This window comes from Elgaria multicarinata, chromosome 23, assembly GCF_023053635.1.
Source record: "Elgaria multicarinata webbii isolate HBS135686 ecotype San Diego chromosome 23, rElgMul1.1.pri, whole genome shotgun sequence".
Classification (NCBI taxonomy): Eukaryota; Metazoa; Chordata; class Lepidosauria; order Squamata; family Anguidae; genus Elgaria; species Elgaria multicarinata.
The window spans coordinates 441,089-456,400 of record NC_086193.1 but is presented as its reverse complement, the minus strand read 5'-3'; positions in this window follow the sequence as shown (position 1 = coordinate 456,400).

The following is a 15,312-nucleotide window of genomic DNA, read 5'->3' as shown; positions in this document are numbered from 1 at the left end:
TATGACAAAGGTGAAAGAAGAAAGTGCAAAAGCCGGGTTGCAGTTAAACCTCAAAAAACCCAAGATTATGGCAACCAGCTTGATTGATAACTGGCAAACAGAGGGAGAAAACGTGGAGGCAGTGGCAGACTTTGTATTTCTGGGTGCAAAGGTTACTGCAGACGCTGACTGCAGCCAGGAAATCAGAAGACGTTTACTTCTTGGGAGGAGAGCAATGACAAATCTTGATAAAATAGATAAGAGCAGAGACACCACACTGACAACAAAGGTCCGCATAGTTAAAGCAATGGTATTCCCCGTAGTAACCTACGGCTGCGAGAGCTGGACCATAAGGAAGGCTGAGCGAAGGAAGATAGAGGAAAATTCTGAGAGTGCCGTGGACTGCAAGAAGATCAAACCAGTCCATACTCCAGGAAATAAAGCCAGACGGCTCACTTGAGGGAATGGTATTAAAGGCAAAACTGAAGTACTTTGGCCACATAATGAGAAGACAGGATACCCTGGAGAAGAGGCTGATGCTAGGGGAAGTGGAAGGCAAAAGGAAGAGGGGCCAACCAAGGGCAAGATGGATGGAGGATATTCTGGAGGTGACAGACTTGACCTTGGGGGAGCTAGGGGTGGCGACGGCCGACAGAAAGCTCTGGCGTGGGCTGGTCCATGAAGTCACGAAGAGTCGGAAACGACTGAACGAATAAACAACAACTAATTAAAAGCACAATTATGCAATAAAAACAACAGAAAAACGAAGTTGGGCAAAACCAACATGAGCCTGGCAACAGCACGTCAGCAAGCCCAAAATAAAACGAATAGCAGCAGGGTTGTTTTTTAAAAAAAAAAAAAAAATCTGACGATATAAAAACACTTTAAAAATGTTCTTTAAAAGCCTGGGGAAAGAGCACAGGTTCCATCCGGGGCCAAAAAGAGGCTCTGTGCGAGGTACCCCTCTCTGGGGACGGCGTTCCTAAAAGCAGGGAGCTACCACCGAAAAGACTCTGCGTGTTGTACCGACCTGCTTCGCTTTCTTTGGCTGGGAGACAAGCCTGAGGACGAGCACTTGCTAATATCAACTAGGGATGTTGATATCGGACCGGCGAATTAGAAGCGGAGCGGGGTGCTTTGCCTCCCCTTAAAGCAGAGGCGAAGAGGATTGGGGGGCCGGCAGAGCGTTGCGAAGAGGATCGAGGTGAAGGCGGATCCTTCGCCTCGATCTGGAGCTCCACAAGAAAGGTAAGTGGGGTTACCAGGTAAACCCCCCTTCCCTCCTCTCCCTTACCGGGCTCTGCAGGTAAGGGACAGGAGGGAGGGGGCCTTACCTGGCACCACTCCTCTCCACTGCAGAGCTCCGATTCAGAGCCGGAGCTCCGCGGCGAAGAGGAACGGACTATGGGCGGCGCGGCGCGGCGTGGAGCGGGCCTGATCCGAAATTTTCAGATCGGCCCGCGGGGCGGATCGGGGGGTCCGTGCACACCCCTAATATCAACGGCTGTTCAGGCTCAGATCCCAAAGGGAATTTGCAAATTTCACGTTAGTGTTTGAGAGCCTCCCCCCTGCCCCCGAACATTTTCACCTCCTAATAACAAGTCCCAAATGTCCCTATTAAACATTTACATGTTGGAAAGCTAAATTACAATAAAAGGGGGGGGCGTTTGACCCCCATAGAAGCGAGATATTGCAATGCTGAGATGCTTTTCAACTCATTGATCAGTCGGTTTTCATAGCTGTGAGTCACAACCGAGAAACGAACGAGACACACAATGGTCTTTGCAACAAAACAGCTTTCGGCCGTTTCCAGCGAGAGCGGGGCATTCCCACTTTCGGTATGTTGCTGGTGTCTCCAAAAACGACTGATTTCCCAGTGATTCGGAGGTTCAACCTGGCTTTCGCCCATCCAGACACATCCACCCACGTTCTCCCCTCCAGTCTTGCAAACAGTTTTGTGCCAAACAGACAACTTCACCTTGGCGGCTGCTAATGCGACCTTCTCTTGACGTTCCAGGCAGGACTTGACTCTTAGGCCGCGATGGAGAACATTTCTGGCCGTGTGCTGCCCCCCCCCCTTCCCCATGGCTACCCTTCTGGGGGCCACAGGCCAACGGTTCAAAGCCCGCCACATGCAAAAGTCGCTATGGCGAAGCTAAGACGGCCATCTGTTTCTCTCTCCCCCCAAACACCCCACAGAAGGACACCCACCCTTCAAGGACCTGCCCGAGGGACACCCCCCAAAACGACCGTCCTCGCCTCAGTCCCGCTCTCAGGGTCACCACCGCACCGCCCTCCTCGGGTAAAAGTAAAGTACTCCTGCCACCTTTTGAAGCGATTGGCCGGCCATCACTTCCCCTTACCATTTGTCGTTTTGAGCTTAGACATGAGCGAGCAGGACGCCTTCGCCTCCGGGGACGGGAGGACGGGGGCAGAGGTGAGGGGGGGCGCTTGCAGGACCCGCCACCAAGAGCGGCCAAAAAGGACTGAACGTCTTCCGTGAACGCCAAGTGCCAGCGAGGCACCTGGAAGCGCTGCAGAGAATAGTTGGCACCTGGCAAGGAGGAATGCCTCAGGTGGCTGAGAAGTGGGGTGGAGTGGTTTTGAAAAATAAACAAGGGTGCATTCCTTCGAGCTAACCATGCGGAAAAAGGCACAACAGCTGTACACGGTGGGAACAGAAGCCTTGGGAGGCTGAACCCGGAAGACGTGGTGGCAAAGGGCGAGATGGAGCCAAGAGGGGGGGAGAGACCAGTGACAGAACAGCGGGGGGCTACCGAGAGTGCTGGTGGGCTGGGCCGGAAAGCCTCTTGGGCTGGATTAGGCCCACGGGCCGAAGGTTCCCCACTGCTGCATTAGGCAGAGGCAGGCGGAGCACGAGAGGGACGAAGCACGGCTGCCGTGTGCCTCCAAAGCCACCTTACGGGCCCTCGGGCCTTGAAGCACCAGTCAACGGCCAGCCCGGCTGGCTTTGGTCCACCGAACGGAGAGAAGGCGCCATCTTGCCATTCCTCTTCCCTGCGGAAGCCGCCGCAATGCTCCCTCGGCCCGCTTTCTTTTCAAAGCTCCGTGACGTTCGCTTGGCCTTTCCCCGCTCCAGGAAAGGAGGGGGGGGCAAAACCCTTTGGGGGACCTGCCTGGATCCCATCCTGTCGACAGGGGCAGCCCTCCTAAAACACCCGCCTCAGGTCCCTTGGCCGCTCCCGCTGGAGATGGGAGAGGGTTGGTTTCTCCGGCTCACTGCCAGGCCTCCATTTTATCTGGGCCGACACAACCATCGCCCGGCTTTCTCTGTGTCCTGGACTGTTGCGGTTTCGACGACTCCCAGAGCAAGGGGAGAGCAGGGCAGGGGGCCAGGTTCAAAGAGGCAGGAGGAGAGGGTCAAGTTGGCCGCTGAGCCCCACCATTGCAGGCTCCCACCCTTCCGTGCGCCTTTCCGTCTCTCTCTCTCTCTTGCGGCTGCATTCATAGCGGCAAAACAGGAGCGCCCTTTCCCCCATCTTGGCTCATTTGGCCACGTAGGTAAATATGGGCGGAGTCCAACTTGGTAACTGTGAACTTGAACAGCGGCTGAGAATGATTTAACAAAGGAAACCGAGATGACTTTGCTCATGATAACAAGCCAGAAATATTTAAAAGTTTGAAAAGCTAATTTACAAAAAAGGGGGGAACCACCTCTCCCCATAGAAGCAGAGATATTGCAACGCTGAGATCTTTTTTAACTAGCTGGTCGGCCGGTCTTCATGGCTACAAGTCACAAGTGAGAAACGAACGAGACGCGCAATTGCCTTTGCAACGAAACAACGTTCGGACGTTTCCAGCGAGAGCGGGACGTTCCCACTTTCAGTCCCTTGCTGTGTCTGCCGGACGGCCAGCCGGTGCTCTCCGAAAACGACTGATTTCCCAGTGATTCGGAGGTTCAGCCCATCCAGACACATCCCCTCCCCCCGTTCTCCCCTCCTGTCTTGCGAAAAGTTTTGTGGCAACCAGACAACCTCAACGGCTCCTAACGGGACCTTGTCTTGATGTTCTGAGCTGGACTTATTAGGCTGTGATGAAGAACATTTCCTGGCCACGTGTGTTCCCCCATGGCTACCCTTCTGAGGGCCGCAGGCCGGCGGTGCCAAGCCCCCCACATGGGCAGGGCAAAGCTAAGACACCCATCCATTCTTCTCCCTGCCCCTCTCAACACACACTCAGATGAAAACCCACACTTCTAGGAACACCCCGAAGAAGACGCCTGGCCAACAAGCTCCCTCCTCAAAGAAGCATCCAGGCGTGAATCATTTTGCTCCCTTTCTAGTCACTGCATTTGGTTCAGAGGGGATCGAGCAGGACGTCTCTCTTCGCCTCCGGAGAAGGCAGCAGAGGCGAGCGGGGCGCTTGCAGGGCTCACCGTCAAGCGTGGCTGATCGAGATCAAAGGCTCCGGCCACTGCCACGCACCAGCCAGGAACCCGGAAACATCCGGGATGATTGCTGGCAGTGGCCTGAAACGTGGAGAATTGGAGGGTCTCGACTAAAGGGGTTGGGTCTGCCAGCCAGCCAGAACAACTGGTGGGATGGACTGAAAAGCCCACAGATTTCACCCACAGTCCAAAGGTTCCCTGCTGCTGCATCAGGCGGAGGCAGGGGGCATGGGAGCGGAGCAAGCCATGGCTGCCTTGTGCCTCCGAAGCCACTTTACAGGACCTCAGGCACTGAAGCACAATTCAATGGCCGGTCCAGCTGGCCATGGCCCACCAAATGGGCAGAAGGCTCCATCTTGCCCTTCATCGCCAGAAGCCAAAGGCCTTCACCCGGCCCTGGGGAAGCCGCCGCAATTCTCCCTCCGTGACACTCGCTTGACCTTCAAGAAAGTGGGGGGGGGACTCCTCAAGAAACAGCCCCGCCACATTGCCCAGCTGCTCCGGAAGTGCTCGTTGGGGATGGGAGCAGCTTTGTTTACACGGCTCTCCGCTGGGCGCCATTTTATTTGGGGTAGCCTTGGCTTTGCATATGAGCCCAGGCGGTTGCTGTTTTAAGGCTCCCTGGGGTGAAGGGAGTGGGTCAGGTCGCAAGCTTACCCATGGAGATGCAGGAGGGGTCAAGGAGGACGTCTGCCGCGGCCGGTCGCCTGGCTTTTGTGCACGCCTCTGTCTCTCATTCTCATGCACATATTTTTATTGGGGAAGAAGGGAGGAGACCAGACAAACACTCCAGTCCAATGGCTTCCCCCAGGCCACCTTTATAGGCGTGCGGGGAGGCGCTACCTGGAGCACACGTTGGCCACCTCCGTTCTGCCGGAGAGCCTTTTTTCAGATGGTCTTGTCTCCCTCTGATTCCAGCCAGGTGGGTTATTCAGTCGTGGGGATGGAGGCCGGGGCTTCGCTCACCCGGAATCACACAATTTCGGAATTGCAAAAGCCTAAGAAGGAAGAAGCTTTTCATCACCGGACTCGGATCATGGCTTGCCAGGGAACTTCCCCCTTCTTTAACGGCGAGTTCCCAGATTGAGAACAGGCGAAGATTCGGAGAACTGAAAGTGAGTTTGGGTTAAGCCGAAGGTTTCAATGTTTTCAGTTCTAAAGCTCAGCCAGGAAATGGGGGTCGGGGGAGGAGGGGAGGGCGAAACAGACCTTGAAAGACCTTTGGGAAAATAATGGCTAAGCAGGTCTGTTCTTTCCTGAATGCAATCCACACCCCGAATGTTACGGATTCTTCGGGGTTCGTTAGACCAATTTGGATTTGTCAAGAACAAGTCCTGTCAGACAAATTTGATCTCATTTTTTGATAAGGTAACCTCCCTTGTGGACCGTGGGAACGCTGTGGATGTCATATATCTTGACTTCAGCAAAGCTTTTGACAAAGTACCACATGACATTCTAATTACCAAACTAGCTAAAAGTGGGCTAGATGGAACAACTATTAGGTGGATTCGCAGTTGGCTACAGAATCGGACTCAAAGAGTACTTATCAATGGAGGAGGGCAACCAGATGATCAGGGGTCATTTCTGATACTTAGAACAAAACTGCTGGCAGGCTTTGGTTTAAAGAAAACAAATAAATCCTCGGAGCGTGCACAACTCTGCATTTTAAACTCACTTAAATCCAGTGGAGTGGCGGCAAATTCGGACGTGCAGGCGCAAATTGTGACAGTCCACATAACAAGGAAGAGAGTCCCAAAATCCAGGCAGATCCATGTCAGGCATTCTAGGAGTTTCCTTCTCCACCAGGAGCCGGTGTCTTATCAAGCAAAGGGGGCTTAATTTCCCATTCAGGGCCCAGCTGGACAAAGACAGGTTGCAGATATCAATCCATTGTTGCAAGGGAAATGCGTTCCACCCCCTTCCAGCTACTGTGCAGATTCCTGGGGAAACAGGGAACAGCCGTGCTCTTAAAAAAAAGTCCCGGGGCGGCAGCCCTGCGAGCCCTGGGGATGCTACGACACCACTGCTCAAGTCACAGCACCGGCGTGAGCGCAGGAAGGCCGGAGTTTAGTTCTTCACGTGTCGCTCTCTGGGCAGTCATTTGCATGCACCCCCACGGGCTGCAGAGGGCATTTGAAAACTAATTTTCATTTCATTACATTCATATCCTGCTTTTGGTCCTCTGCAAGGGCTCACGTGGTCCCCCTCCTCCTCCTCTGCATGTTATCCTCACAACAACCCTGTGAGGCGGAGTGTCAGCGACTGGCCCAAAGTTGTTAGAGAGCTGCACGGCCGAGTAGGGACTCGAACCCGGATCTCCAGAGCCCCAGTCCAACGCTCAAGCCGCCACTCTGGGTGCCTCGCCACATTCCTCTTCTGTCGTTTCTAACCTCCTTAGCATGGAATTGCACTTTATTCTGAACTGCAGTTAGCAAAATAAAGGGCTTCTCCTGCCGGCTCCTTGGGAGAAAGGCGAAGGTCCCTTCGGTGTCCAAAGCTCTTTGAGGCTTTCAAGGTGGAGGCGGACGCCTCGAATGGGCCCCGGAGAGCGACAGGCCGGACCGCTGCAGGGCTTTCCGGACAGGTGAGACGCGGCCACGACGTCGTGCATCTCCAGGTAAGGAAGGAAAAGAGCCCCCTCCTCTTACACCCCCGCCATGAAATTTTATTTTATTTCGAAATAAAGTTAACAAAGGCAATAAAAAGAACGAGGAGGAGGAGGAGGAGCAGGGAGGAAAAGAGACATAATCATAAATCACGATCACTTAAGAAGTGAAGGGATCCACTCATTATACATGGGGGGGGGGGGACGACCTCTGCACTAAAAGCAGCCTACGCAGGAGCTCAGCAGCAAAGGAAAGAGTAAAAATGCAACCAGGCGCGTGTGCGAGGGGTGTGGTATTGTGTGTGTAATAGTCAGGGGGGGCAAGAGAGAGGCTGGAATTGGATCAAGCGTCTGAAGAGTTTCAACACAGGAAATAATAAACGAGGACAAGGGTGCCGGGGCTGCTGGAGGATGGAGCCCGTCCCCTCCCCTCCCCGGCAGAAACCCTGCCCCCCCCCCGGCACCGCTGCGTCTGGCCACGCAGAGGCACAAGGCTGCTGCCCCCGCCAGCGTTCCCTCGCCTGCCCCCTGCTCCACGGCTGCTGGCACGGAGCAGCCCCCCCCTTTCCCCCAGCTGGCCGTGGTGCCAGGCGGCCGCCTTCCCCGCCCTCCGGCTGCAGCGGGAGATAATTATAGCTCCAGAGGACCTAAAAATAGCTCTGGCAGGAACCAGGACGGGCTATTTATAGGCGCTGCTCTGAACTTAGCTCCAGAGCCTTTCTGTGCGCTGCCCAGGGATGCCGCACCAGGCGCCGGGGGCAAGTGGGCAGGAGGCCAAGGTGTCCTCGGCTCAGCCCACAACAAGCCAGCCGCATTATTTGTTTATTTATTTATTTATTGCATTCCTATACCGCCCAATAGCCGAAGCTCTCTGGGCGGTTTACAAAATTAAGACAATTCAAGTATAAAACAGCAGTATAAAACCATAATATAAAATGCAATATAAAAGCACAAGCAAGATAACAGCAGCAGCAATGCCAAAATACAAATTTCAAATACAAATTTAAAACAGCAGAGTTAAAATTAATTTATAGACTGTTAAAATGCTGGGAGAATAAAAAGGTCTTCACCTGGCGTCTAAAGGCATATAATGTAGGAGCCAAGCGAACCTCCTTAGCCGGGGTGCCACAGCAGAGAAGGCTCTCCTCCTGGTAGCCACCTGCCTCACTTCCTTTGGCAGGGACTCGCAGAGAAGGACCCCTGAGGATGACCTTAGGGTCCGGGCAGGTACATATGGGAGGAGGCGTTCCTTCAGATAGCCTGGCCCCAAGCCTTTTAGGGCTTTGAATGTTCATACCAGCACTTTGAATCGGGCCCGGACCTGGACTGGCAGCCAATGAAGGCCCTCACTCAGTGGAGGGGAGAGAAAAGGCTGTTTATGCTTCACGCCGGCTGCATTCATCGGTTCCAGCCCTGGGCTTAGTCCCACGCAGGTGGGAGCAAGCAGGCGTACGATTTGAGGGAAGCGGGCACACGGCGCCCCTGAGCACTGGAAGCCCTCTCAGCGAATCGCCTGCGGTGAAAATAATCGAACCCCAGGCCATGCGCTGGGAAGGAGAAGCACACAAGGGACAAAAGGCGGTGCAGAAAAACCACCCCACACTCGGTTCCCTTGTGCAATGTTCCGCGGGTTTGGTTCATCAGCACGAATTTTGGGATTCGAAGTGAGAGTCGGGCCCTGAATGCGTGCGAACTTTTGCAGCTAGGGGAAGGGAAGCGAGGCAAGAAGGCGACAGAAACCCGGCAGTGGTTTCAGGAGAACCGGGTGTCCGCTGACTCACCGCTGGCCTTGCGCTCAGTGGCGGGGAGAGAAAGGGCTGGTTATGCTTCACGCCGGCTGCATTCATCGGTTCCGGAAAGCGTTTGCCGGTGGCCGCACCGACGGATGATTAATGGGCCCATTTTGAGGAAGGCAGTGGTGTTGTGGTCTCGGCCCTGAGAGGGTCGAGGGGGGTGATTCAGGTTGGCGTGGAGGGGGCCGGTTATCGGGCCATTCCGGGTGTGTGCGTTTGCTTTCAAGAGTTGTGGAGCCTCGTTTTGCCTCTGTGCGGACCTGGCTTGCTTACTTGTTCTGAAGCCAGGTACTCTGACAAACTCGGAGACGTTGGCCTATTCCACAGACATCACTAAGTTTCCATAAGCACTGATCCGTTCTAACATGGGGTGCTCCAGGGGAGAGTTTTGACACAGGGCCAAATACATTTGCAAAGATGGCTTTGTGCCATCCAGATGTTGGACTACAACACCCATAACCCCCACCCCCACCCCTGCCAGCACGGCTACTGCCCCTCCATCTCTGGGAATTTATCACCGCTGTTCCTCGGTGTAACCTTCCTTGCAGTGCAGAGACCTGGTCCATGTTGACCTTCGCTTTCTTAAGGACCCTAAACTTGTCTTTTGTTTTTGAAATGAAACGAAACCCGGAACTCTCAGCGGATCCATTGTTTGAAGCCGGAGCCGCTTCTGATCTGTCAGCAAGAGCTCTGAAGTGCAGAAGCAGAAAGCCACGCAAGCCCCCGAAGACGCACAGCGGCAGCCTCGTGGCCTGACATGCCTCCCTGAGTAGGCGGAACCGAGCCGTAAGTGAAATGCTTGGAAGCAGGGAACAGGGCTGTGGCGCTTCGGTTTCCCCTCATCCAAGCCAAGGCGCCCGAGCCGGCCCGAGTCATGTCATGTTTCCAGCTCAGACATCGGAGGACAGATACCAGCAACGAGAACGAAAAGGAATCCGAATTATTCCAGGAATGCTGTGGAAACTCCCGCCGTCTCGGCCACTCCAACTTTCCCCCAAACGCTTGGGTGTTCCAGGAAAGCGCGAGGTGTTTTTCCTGGATCCTGGCCTGCCGCCCGGCGCTTGCACAGATGTCACGAGGGAAAACACGCAGCGCGCGCAGCTCCTGTCTTGTGCCTCGGGCTCGTTTCCTTCCATGGGACCTGGAGGCGGCAAAGTTGGGATTGGAGGCAGATTCCCAGACGGGGAATGTTGTTGCTGCTCTGAACGACACGGCGGTGTCCTTTAGCAAATCTGCAGCAAACGCCCTGGTTTCACTCCTGTCTTGGTGGCTCTTGTGCACGGCAGCAGAACCCAAGGCCCGGAGTTCAAGTCCTGCTCTCCTGAAGACCACTTGGCCCCACCCCTTTCTCCTAGCCACCAATCAGTGGGGGGCTTCACCGCTTTTGCACAGCTTCCTGCCTCCACCCTCATTCGAAAAGGTTCAAATCCTTTGTTACTGGCAGGAAGCGCTTGAAGCTGACAAAGGCTGGCATTTCGGGCCCTCCCTCTGGAACGTGGCCCCCGAGACGCGTCCCCAGAATGGAATCCGGCCCCCGGGCTGAAAAAGGTTCCGCACCCGGGAATAAAGGCATGCAAGCGGCTTCCGGATTCCCCCACCCGACGGGATCGGTTTTCGCAAAGGCAAGCTGGACGGCCGTCTCCAAACCGATGCACCCTTTGCCCTGAGAGGAGGCCTTGCTGAAGCGAGTGGGACTTTCTCCCGAGTCGGCGGCGTGGAGGATTGCACCGTAGGCCGGGGAACGTTCTGCTTCGGGAGAGTATCACCCTGGCTCCATTGCAGCCGACGCCATCCTGTATTTTGGTAGGATATATCGCCATCAACGCCTCGCTTCTGCGCCTGGTTGCCGCAGAGTGTGGCTAGAATGAACGGGGAAGGGATGCTGAGCCTGCCGGCCCGTTTTCCGCACTGGTGGAGCAGCTGCGAGGGCCGGATCCAGAGCTCTCCAACCTGGTCTACGACGCCGATCAACCCACACGATATTTCCTGTCTAAACTTCCGCAGGATTGCACCCCAAGGCTATCGTCCTGAGGGCAACCTATCAGCCCCAGGAATAATAATAAATAATAAATAATAAATAATAAATAATAAATAATAAATAATAATAATAATAATAATAATAATAATAAAAAAATTATTTCTTACCCGCCTCTCCCTTTGGATTGAATGGAGGCAGGGTGTTTGCTGGGGGAACGCAAGAGGAGGAGGAGGTTGGGCTCCTGTCCTGCTGTTGGGCTCCCAAGAGGGCAGCCAGCTGGTCCCTGCGGGGGGGGGCTGCCCCTAAATGTCTACCAGTAAAAGATACTTTATATCAATGATTTTAATAAGGAATGGAAGAAATAATGAGGCCGGGAAACTTACAGAGGAATAAAGCAGAGCAAAGAAACATTCCCCACACACACACACACACACACCAAACGGTTTCATTATTTCCAGACATTTTACAACTCTAGTCTTTCTATAAAAGTGTCCTTATTTAAATAGTTTGAAATCAATTCAGGAGGGAGTAAAGCCTGGGTAACAATATATAAACACTTCGTCTTAATGCTAAGAGAAAGTATTTCATAATCCAAAACTGTTCAGTTTTTTTTGGAGGGGGGGACAGAACAGTCCGGGGGGGGGGGCACACCATGAATTTTTCCATATATTTTCCCCCTTCCCTAGTCCTGCCCTTGGAAGGAGATGAGATCAACTCACAGAGGGGGCTACAAACAGCTATCAGTCTTGAGAGCTCTATGGAGCCTCCATAGTCAAGAGCAATACACCTGCTTATAGCTCCCACCAGCCCTCGGAAACAGTGAGAAATGATGGGACTCATGGCCAGACAGGTTCGGCCTACAAGTCACCCGTCTCTGGAGGAGGCCCATCTTTTCTCCTCTTCTGGTAGTTGTCAGGATGGGGGCCCTTCCCTGCGGGAGCAGTGGTGGTGGCCAAAGGCTGCTCCCCACGCAGAGGACTGCGCCCCCTCCACAGTCTGGCATTTTGTGGACCCTGCCCCCCCTCCCCCCAGCAAACAGAACAGGTGTGGACCCAGGTGAGTGCAGCATCACGGACATTTCCAACCCCAGGTACAAGAATGACAACCGAGGTCCAGTAAAAGTGTCTTTTTTATTCATGGTGTGACCAATTCACTGTTCTTTTCTTTTTTTTAAACAGCAATTCCACAAAATATTAAACACTGAGCAAGAAAATTGGTCTATGGCACACTTGGGGGGTGGGAGGGGGGGAATGAAGGAATTACCAAAAAAGAAAAAGAAAGGTAAACAAAAGAAGAAATAAAAAAAAGATGATCAAAAGCCCACGTTACAGACACGGATTTTACTTCCCTAAAATACCGTCTTTACAGGCCTCGGTTTGCTTTTGGCAACGATTTTGGAACTTGGCAAGTCAGAACGATAAACCAGAGAGGAAGAGAAATCGAAAGCACTAAAGTTTCCAAAGTGTTTGGCTGGCATTTCTGCTTTTTAAAAAGAAAAAATGGGGAAAAACGGGGGGAAATGCATTTTTAGTGTTGTTAAAATTGAAAAAGAGAGAGAAAGAGAGAGAGAGAGAGACCAGCTTTTAAAGTACCCCTTTAAAAGAGAGTTTGGCAAAGGGGGGTGAACGTTGGCACCTTTCGAAGGCCGGGGGGGGTGAGGGTCGTGCGTGAGGCCTGGGTGTCCAGGAGGGACGCTGGAGGATTCGGCCACAGGGCTCAAATGAATTTGGATTTTGGTGAATCGGACCTGCAGGTTCCAGCAGAGGGGCGCAAGTGGAGCGAAACCCAGGCACGTCCCCCCCTCACCTGGATTCCATCAACGAGTGGATGGCGGAGCAGAAGACAGCCGATAATCCGCTTAACCCAATCCGTTCATCCCTAGTCCGGAGCGTGTAGGTAAAATGGGGGTGGGGGGTGACTCAGGTATCGAAGGAGCTTGGCCCAATTTTCCAGGCGGGGGGGGGCTTTCCTGCCCTGGTTCTCTGGGGCGGGGAGAGGCCCTGGCCCTCTTTTCCTTAGGACAGTGACAGAACAGCACCGAGGGGGAATGTAAGAGGCAGAGTGCAACGGCAGGCCCTGATCCGGCTGGAGAGAAGAGCCCAGGGAGGGAGGGCGAAAGCAGCCCGGCCCATCTCCCCAATTCTGGGAAAGAGCGTGGGCTCCCCACGCGGGACAGCAGCGGCCCAGAGGGCAGCGCGTTTGCCTCCAAAGTGATGGCCGGAGACCCAAGGACTCAGGGTGGGGGGCGTCTCCCGGGCAGCCCAAGAGGTCTTCTCGGTCCTTTGCTCTTCGGGATGGAGGCCTCCATGGACAAAGAAGAGGCAGCCAGACCTGCCCTTGGACGGCTGCTGGGCCGGGAAGGAGGGAGAAACCGGGCCAGTGAAGAGCTGCCACCCGCGTCAGTAACAGGAGGGGAGAGAGGGCTGAAAAGCAAGGATTTGGGGCTCCTTCTGGTGTGTGCCCCCCACCTCACCTCTGCCCTTTCCCAAATGCAGCCGTGCCCCTCCCGGCGGTAAAGACCTGGCTCCCCTCTCTCCTGTCTTTGTCTGCAGGTCTGCTCCGATCTTGGTACTCCCCAGATATGTTGGGCTACAAATCCTTGCCGGCCGAGGATGCTGGGAACTGCAGTCCAGCGCACCTGAAGGAGGCTGCTCTAGCCCGACAGATTCACGCCGCCCTTCGCATGGGGGCCGGCAGGTTTACCACCAGCCCAGAATGCGCCCCCCCAGGAGCTCCCGAAGATGACCCCTAAAGACCCCCCCCAAGGACGGCCCCCGCAATCGGGTTGTGGGGCAGCCTCCCAGGACCGACGTCAGCTATCAGCCTCCCCGTCCCCAAGCAAAGGGAGATGGGGTGGCAGAGGCCGGGACGAGCCGCCGAGGGGGACGGACGGACGGGCGGCACGGAGGGCCCCAAACGAAGAAGCCAAGCTTGGGTGGGCCGGCCGGCTCTCCCCACGTAGCACCGTGCAGGGCAGGCGGTGGGGGCTTAAGGCTGGAGCAAGAGGGGCGGAACAAACCCCCCTTGTGGGGGGAGAATCCCGATCCCCAAAGAGCGGCCCGGTTCACTGGGCCACGCTGGCCGGCCTTTCCAAGCAGGTGTGTGTGTGTGAGAGAGAGAGAGTGCCGTGGCCTTGCTTGGGGGAAAGCCCAGGAACCTGCCCAGGAGGGTGGGCAGCGAACTGTCTTGAAAGGCAAGCAGGGGAGAGAGAGTCACGGCGGAGGCCGAGGGGTGAGAAGCAACTGGGGCCGGTCCCGTGGCACGGATTGGGGTGAAGGGCAGCAAGAGGTCCAGGGGAAGCAGAAGCCACCGGCGAGGCCGAAGGTGCCCGGCCTGCACACGGGGCGGAGAGGAAACGGAGCCGGGAGGACCGCAGCCCTTCGCCTGGCGCTTCCCAGCGGATCCTCCAATTTGGTGGGTGGAGAGCGGTGGGAGCGAGGGACACGGATGACACACAAGCAGGTGACAAAGGGGGGGGCTGCCTGTCTTGACTTCCCAAGGGAGGGATCTGGGGAGACTTGGAGAGGAGTACTCCCCCCCCTCCCAAAATCCAAGGTTGAAGGGGGTGGAAAATGGGGCGGCTTTGCGAGCACGGATTCTCAGCCCTCCGCCTTTTACACCCTTATTTGGGGCACAAATCAGGCCAAAGACGGCCTCACGCCAACCTTTACGCCACCCTCGATGGCAGCAGGCATCCCGCCACGTCGCACCTGTGCTCGCTTCCTGTCCCGGCTGGGCGCTGCAAAGCCGCGCGCTCCGCCTGGCCACCTCCGAAGGAGCCCTGCTGGCCCAAAGAACCGGACGGCTTCTCCGAGTGCCAGGTGCCCCCGGGGGCTTTGTGGGGGGGGGACGGGACTGGTCAGAGGTCCGCTGCCTCTTTAGCAAGATGCGCCCAGGGACAGCAGGCAGCTCGGGAACCCCCCGCCCCGGGCTGTGGGGTCCATCCGCCCATGAACGCCCCCTCCGGCCCCCTTTCTCTTGCTAACGGAAGAGGAACGTGGCCTTGAAGCGCCTGCTTTGACTTCCACTTCTTCCTAGTGCTGACTGAGGAGGGCACCGGGAGCGTGAAGTGGGGGCCGTGGGATGGGGCGGGGGCTCCCGGCATTGGGACCCAGAGCCTCCTGCCAATCACTGAACTGACCCTTTTGCCCTAACGTAACGGCAGGGGGGGCTGTTCTCGTGACGGGCCTTGCAGCGTGGGCCCCCCCCAGACCAGCTGAAAGGAAGAGGAAGGAAAGTCACCGTGGAAGAGAAGCAAAGCAGCTCAGCTTCGCCTAGCTTCGCTCGCGCAGCGTCAAGAACGGGACGGAGGGGAAACGCAGAAGCGAGTTCTGGAAGAGCGGTCCGATGACCCCAAAAAAGAAGAAGAAGAAAGAACAGGAGAAGCGGAAAAGCACAGCGGAGTGTCTCATGCCTCCGGGAACGGACTCGTCTCCCGCACGGGGCTCGTGGGGGCTTAGGTGGAAACGGTCCCCCACCCCACCCCTGCGACAGCACAACTTCTGTTACGGGTCCTGTGTGGGGACACGATGCCTCTACACGAGGGGAG